This window comes from Pan paniscus, chromosome X (assembly GCF_029289425.2).
Source record: "Pan paniscus chromosome X, NHGRI_mPanPan1-v2.0_pri, whole genome shotgun sequence".
NCBI classification, from domain to species: Eukaryota; Metazoa; Chordata; class Mammalia; order Primates; family Hominidae; genus Pan; species Pan paniscus.
Window position 1 is genome coordinate 75,667,715 of NC_073272.2, and position 7,156 is coordinate 75,674,870.

Here is a 7,156-nt window from a genome sequence, read left to right on the forward strand (position 1 = left end):
TGCCTGTAATCCCAGCACTTTGGGAGGCCTAGGCAGGTGGATAACCTGAGGTCAGGAGTTCAAGACCAGCCTGGCCAGCATGGCGAAAGCCTGTCTCTACTAAAAAATACAAAAATTAGCCAGGCATGGTGGCAGGTGCCTGTAATCCCAGCTACTCGGGAGGGTGAGGTAAGGAGAATTGCTTGAACCACGAAGACGGAAGTTGCAGTGAGCCAAAATCATGTCACTGCTCTCCAGCCTGGGTGACACAGCAAGACTCCATCTCAGGGGGAAAAAAAAGAAAGATAACACAGAAGGAAATGCTGGGCTAATTAATGTAGTGGAAACAAGAGTAGGGTAAATCAAGGGCCTTGCTTGAGAGAATTGGAAAAAAAAAAGTAGCAAACTTTTATTTACACAATTTTTGTGTGTGTGTGTGTGATGGAGTTTTGCACTGTCACCCAGGCTGGAGTGCAGTGGCTCGATCTTGGCTGACTGCAACCTCCACCTCCCGGGTTCAAGTGATTCTCCTGCCTCAGCCTCCCGAGTAGCTGGGATTACAGGCGCCCGCCACCATGCCCAGCTAATTTTTTGTATTTTTAATAGAGACGGCATTTCACCATGTTGGTCAGGCTGGTCTCAAACTCCTGACCTTGTGATTCGCCCGCCTCAGCCTCCCAAAGTTCTGGGATTACAGGCATGAGCCACCGCGTCCAGTCGTATTGAGGAGCTTTACTATAAACAAAACAGAGACATGTGAGGAATAATTAGAGGAAGACTTCCTTGTTTAGAAAGGAAAAATAAGCCTTCCTGTATGCTGTGGAGGTGGTATATAAGAGAGAGAGAAAGAAAAGGGATAGAATGGAATATAGTGCAAAAATGGATTTCTGGCTTTTGCTGGAGAGTTAATTTGTAATAGCATGTGAGGTGGAAGAATATATGGGTGTATATCTCATATGTTTGTAGACACAGTGATAGGAGTATGTGTGATATTCACTTTTAATTGTATCTGTATTCTTAGTACAATAGGAGATAAGGTCGTCAATTGAGAATGAAAATAAAAAGGATGTTAAAGCTTCCAGGACAGAAATTTATTGGGGCGGGATCAAAAGGAAATTACTGGAGTGGGGCCAATGGCTGACGAGAAACAGCAGCGATCAGAGTCTCCCATCGGAAAGAACCATAATTAGCATGTGAATCCTTCACCAGCAACCAAGATATCCAGGTTCCCTCACCAGAACTGATAAAGCAGCTGGCGTGATCCATGGAGAGGAAGAAAGAGCAGCGTCCTGCGGTGGCCACCTGAGAGCAGCATGAGGCATAGGAGCCCCCACACCCAAGCCAAGAGTGGTGGTAAGTATCCCACCCAGCCAGGGAAATCATGCTTTTTCCACAGAACTGTGCAACCCACAGATCAGAAGATCCCACTCGCAAACCCACACCACTAGGGCCGAGGGCCCCAACCCATAGCCGTGCAGATTCTCAAGCACCTCTCAGCTAGAATTTGCTTAAGCATGCTGAGCTCCTGAGGGGAAGGCGACCAGCAGCACAGCTGCAACTACCTGCTGTCTAAGCCCTTTGAGCCCCTTGGGGAGGGGCAGGAGCCAATACTGGGATTCACAATTGTCTAAGACACTAAGCTCTCTGGGCAGAGAAAGCATGCAATCCATCTCTATAGCTCCGGGCCGTGCTTTTTCCCTGCTGGAGCTGGGGAGGCTGGACGGCTTGGTCCCAATAAGTGTCCCTCACAGCCCAACACACTGACAGTGACAGACTGCGGCCAGAGTGCCTCTTCAGGTCTGAAACTGACTTATCCTTTCTCACTGAGTGGGGCTTCCCTGCAGGAACTCTAACTCCAGCCAGAGGCTCAGGGACAGAAGCCAGATCTCCCTGGGCCTGAGCCCCTGGTGGGAGGGGCCGCCGCAGTCTTTGCAGACCAGCAGACTTAGCCTTTCCTCCTAATAGTTCTGAGGAATCCGGGAAGCCCAGACGAGTAGGTTTCCCCTCAGTGAAGCACACCCCCTCCATCAAGGGACAGTCAAAGTGCTTCATTAAAAGGGTCCTATTCCCCATGACTTCCAACCGGGTGAGACCCTCCAACAGGAGTTGTCAGACACCCTATACAGGAGTGATCCTACTGGCATCAGGTTGGTGCCCCTTGACATTAGAGATTTCAGAAGAGCAGGCACCCATCTTTGCTGTTCTCCAGCCTCCTTGAGTGACATCTCCAGGTGCTGGAGCGAACCAGATGAATAGGGCCTGAAGTGAACATCCGGCAAACCACAGCAGCCCTACAGAAGAGAGACCTGATGATTGAAAGAAAAACAAACAGAAGGCAACAAAAGAATCAACAACAAAAAAAGTCCCTACAAAAACCTCATCCAAGGGTCAACAGCCTCAAAATTGAAACTAGACAAACTCACAAAGATGAGAAAGAATCAACAAAAAAAGGTGAAAACCCAAAAGTCTATAGTGACTTTTCCAAATGATTGCACGGTCTCCCAGCAAGGGCACAGAACTGGATGGAAAATGAGACGAATGAATTGACAGAAGCAGGCTTCAGAAGATGGATAATAAAAAACTATGCTGAGCTAAAGAGCATGTTCTAATCCACAGCAAAGAAGCTAAGAACCTTTATAAAAAGTTAGAGGAGCTGCTAACTAGAATAATCAGTTTAGAGAGAAACAAATGACCTGATGGAGCTGAAAAACACAGCATGAGAACTTCGTGAAGCATGCAGAAGTATCAATAGGCGAATAGACCAAGCAGAAGAAAGGATATCAGAGTTTGAAGACCACCTTGCTGAAATAAGGCATGCAGACAAGATTAGAGAAAAAAAATTAAAGGGAACAAACAAAGCCTCCAGGAAATATGGGACTTTGTAAAAAGACCAAACCTACGATTGATTGGAGTACCTGAAGGAGATGGGGAGAATGGAAACAAGCTGCAAAACACACTTCAGGATATTATCCAAGAGAAATTCCCCAACCTAGCAAGAAAGACCAACATGCAAATTCAAGAAATACAGAGAACACAACTAAGATACTCCTTGAGAAGATTAATCCCAAGACACATAATCGTCAGATTCTCCAAGATTGAAATGAAGGAAAACATGTTAAGGGCAGACAGAGAGAAAGACAAAGTACCCTACAAAGGGAAGCCCATCAGACTAAGAATGGAGCTTCAGCAGAAACTCTACAAGCCAGAAGAGAGTGGGGGCCAGCCAATATTCAATATTCTTAAAGAAAATAATTTTCAACGCAGGATTTTATATCCAGCCAAACTAAGCTTCATAAGTGAAGGAAAAATAAAATCCTTTCCAGACAAGCAAATGCTGAAAGATTTTGTTACCACCAGGCCTCCCTTGCAAGAGCTTCTGAAGGGAGCACTAAATATGCAAAGGGAAAACAGGTACGAACCACTGCAAAAACACACCAAAATATAAAGATCAATGACACTATAAAAAAAAGCCCACCAACTAATGTGCAAAGAAACCATATAGAATAATGATGACATGATCAAATTCACACATAACAATACTAACCTTAAAGGTAAATGAGCTAAATGCCCCAATTAAAAGACACAGCCTGGCAAATTGGATAAAGAGTCAAGACACAATGGTGTGCTGTATTCAGGAGACCCATCTCACATGCAAAGATGCACATAGGCTCAAAATAAAGGGATGGAGAAAAATCTTCTAAGGAAATGGAAAGCAATAAAAAGCAGGAGTTACAATCCTAGTCACTGAAAAAAAAGAGTTTAAACCAAAGATCAAAAAAGACAAAGAAAGGCAAAACTAATGGTAAAGGGATTTATTCAACAAAAAGAGCTAACTATTCTAAATATATATGCACCCAATACAGGAGTATAAAAAGGTATTAAAAAGTCAAGAAACAATAGATGCTGGCAAGGCTGTGGAGTAATAGGAATGCTTTTACACTGTTAGTGGGAACATAAATTAGTTTAACCATTGTGGAAGACAGTATGGCGATTCCTCAAGGATCTAGAACCAGAAATATCGTTTGACCCTGCAATCTCATTACTGGAGATATGCCCATAGGAATAGAAATCATTTTACTTTAAAGGCACATGCACACCTATGGTTATTGTAGCACTATTTACAATAACAAAGCCATGAAACCAACCCACATGCCCATCAATGATAGACTGGATAAAGAAAATATGTTACATATACACCGTGGAATAATACACAGCCATAAAAAGAATGAGATTATCTTCTTTGTAGGGACATGGATGAAGCTGGAAGCCATCATCCTCAGCAAACTAGCACAAGAACAGAAAACCAAACACCCAATGTTCTCACTCATAAGTGGGAGCTGAACAATGGCAATACATGAACAAGGTGGGGAAAAACACACAACAGGGCTTGTTGGGGGGTGAGGGGTAGGGGAGGGAACTTAGAGCTCTGACAGGTCAACGGGTGCAGCAAACCACCATGGCACACATATCCCTATGTAAGAAACCTGTGCGTTTTGCACATGTATCCCAGAACTTAAAGTAAAAGGAAAAAGATTTCAAGACAAAAGACGATGTGTAAAACAGTTACTTAAAAGTGTGAGAGAATAAATGGACTAAGGATGTATAGCAGGACTGAGGGACCTCACCAAGGGCACTTACTCTAAGCCTATTATCCAAAGGTTGTCTCGTGGTATGGATTTTTGAAGAACTCAGCGTAAAGAGCAACATCTTGTTTATAAAGGTCTTGGAATCCTGTAATGTCAGCCACGTCTCAAAAGGTTCTATAGGGTCATCGCCACCGTAGCCGCCAAGAGGAGCTGGGAGGACGACGGTAGCCTGTGAGGCTCGTTGTAGACAACATGGCGGCGGCGATGTCCGCGAGCCAGGCGAGTGTGGCAGCGGCAGCAGGGGGGCTTGGGGGCGCGGCAGGGCGGCCTGGGCTTTGGCCTCCCTCCAGTTCCCTGGAAGTGGGCCTGTGGCCAGCGCGGGAGCAGCAGCAGAGGCGGAGGCTCCAGCGCATCTCTCTTCTCCCCCTCAGCCTGAGCCCGGGGAGGCCAGGCGGCCCGGGTGTTTGAAGGTGGGGGCGGCTGCCGGAGATTGTGAGAATTCTCTTCACCAGAATATGGAGACTGTTCAATCACCAGGAGCACAAAGTTATCATTGTTAAGCTGGATAATTCAGGGAAAACTACCACCTTTATCAATTTTCTATGAATGAAGTTGTACATACATCTTTTGTAGTAGGAAGTAATGTAGAAGAGATAGTGATTAATAATACACGTTTCCTAATATGGGATATTGGTGGCCAAGAATCTCTTCGTTCTTCCTGGAACACTTATATATTAACACAGAGTTTGTAATAGTTGTGGACACTACCGAGAGAGGATTTCTGTAACTAGAGAAGAACGCTATAAAATGTTACCACATGAGGACCTAAGAAAAGGTGCATTGCTGATTTTTGCTAATAAACAAGATGTTAAAGACTGCATGACTGTAGCAGAAATCTCCCAGTTTTTGAAGCTAACTTCTATTAAAGATCACCAGTGGCATACCCAGGCATGCTGTGCTCTAACTGGCGAGGGATTGTGCCAAGGACTTGAATGGATGATGTCACGACTTCAGATTAGATTATTTCTACTGATGTCTTCTCACAGATTTTGTATAAATGAAGTGCTAGGCTTTACCTGAAAGCTGCAAAAAATAACGGTTTAGATATATTTATAATAAACTGATTTAAACTTTTTCTATAAGAAGAAAAATTAAGACCACTTAATGAAAACAAAGATGAAGTCTCACCTTCCAATTTGCTTTCTCATTAGTTTTTTCAGAGTAAGTTATTAAAGCTGTAATAGACATTTTTCTCATAATGAATCCTCTCAGGACATTGTATAGCCTGTGGTAAGTACAAAGGGAGAGGAAGACATTTTGAAATTTAAGAGCTTTATTATCATCATAACCCTCCCTAGTTGAATGTTGTTTTCTTCTTGTTCCATTAAGTCAAAATACAAATCAGCACAGATATTCAGTTTCCAATATTTTAAAAAGTAATGTTACTTAAGTATTTTGCTTAATGTTGTGTGTGTATTGTGTATGAACCTCAAGTTCAAGTTAATGACTTTGATTTATGTTCTAAAGAAAAACAATACAAATATTAATGATATCCTTAGTTACAACCATAATGAGATAAGTATTGACATTGGTGTTAAGTGCCATTTTATACTTTCTCCCTATGTTCTCTGTATCGTACTAACCAACCTACCAAATCACTGAGCTGCTTGTTAAAAAAAAAAGAAAAGAAAAAGGAAAAGGAGAAAGCATGACGTTGTGTATCTATTTTTTGTTGTTGACCAATCACACACATGGAAACATGTAACTCAACAGAGTGGGATAGCTATCAGATTCTTGGCTTAGTATTACTAATGGGCAGGATTGTACAATGAGAAACTTATCAGAGTATTCCTATCAATGGTCCTTATGGCATCTAAATTACTGAATTATTAATCCATTAATCAGTGAATCATAAATTATGATTAAAATTATCAAATGAGGCCAGGCGCGGTGGCTCACGCCTGTAATCCCAGCACTTTGGGAGGCCGAAGCAGGCGATCACGAGGTCAGGAGCTCGAGACCAGCCTGACCAACATGGTGAAACCCTCTCTACTAAAAAAATACAGAAATTAGCTGGGCGTGGTGGTGCGCACCTGTAATCCCAGCTATTCAGGAGGTTGAGGCGGGAGAATCACTTGAACCTGGGAGGTGGAGGTTGCGGTGAGCTGAGATCACGCCACTGCACTCCAGCCTGGGCGACAGAGCAAGACTGTCTGAAAAAAAATATATATATATATCAAATGATTTCTCAGTATTAATTGAAAACTGTTGTGTGAAACATGTCTACCTAGAAAAGTAACATTCTATAAACACTATTAAACAACTTAGCTATATTATTTTTAAGTATTAAATTATATATCAAGCAGTTAAAGTGAATTTCAGAGTAAAAGGCATGTTTCTGAGCAACACTGATAATTTCTTAATTTGCAAATTTCTTCTTTCTTATTTTAGCATTTGGAGTATAGTGTGAGATTTTTTATTTCTAAATTTTGTTGTATCTTCTATTACATAAATGCATTGTTTGACAATTATAAAATGCAATTTTTTTGAATGATTTTCAGAATTTGACTTACAAATTGATTAATACAACG

General features: G+C 42.3%; 1 pseudogene; it reads left to right on the top strand.

The window, feature by feature from the left end:
• The first annotated feature begins 5,063 nt into the window (after positions 1 to 5,063).
• On the top strand, positions 5,064 to 6,700 carry LOC117977672 (ADP-ribosylation factor-like protein 5A; annotated as a pseudogene).
• The last annotated feature ends 456 nt before the right edge of the window (positions 6,701 to 7,156 follow it).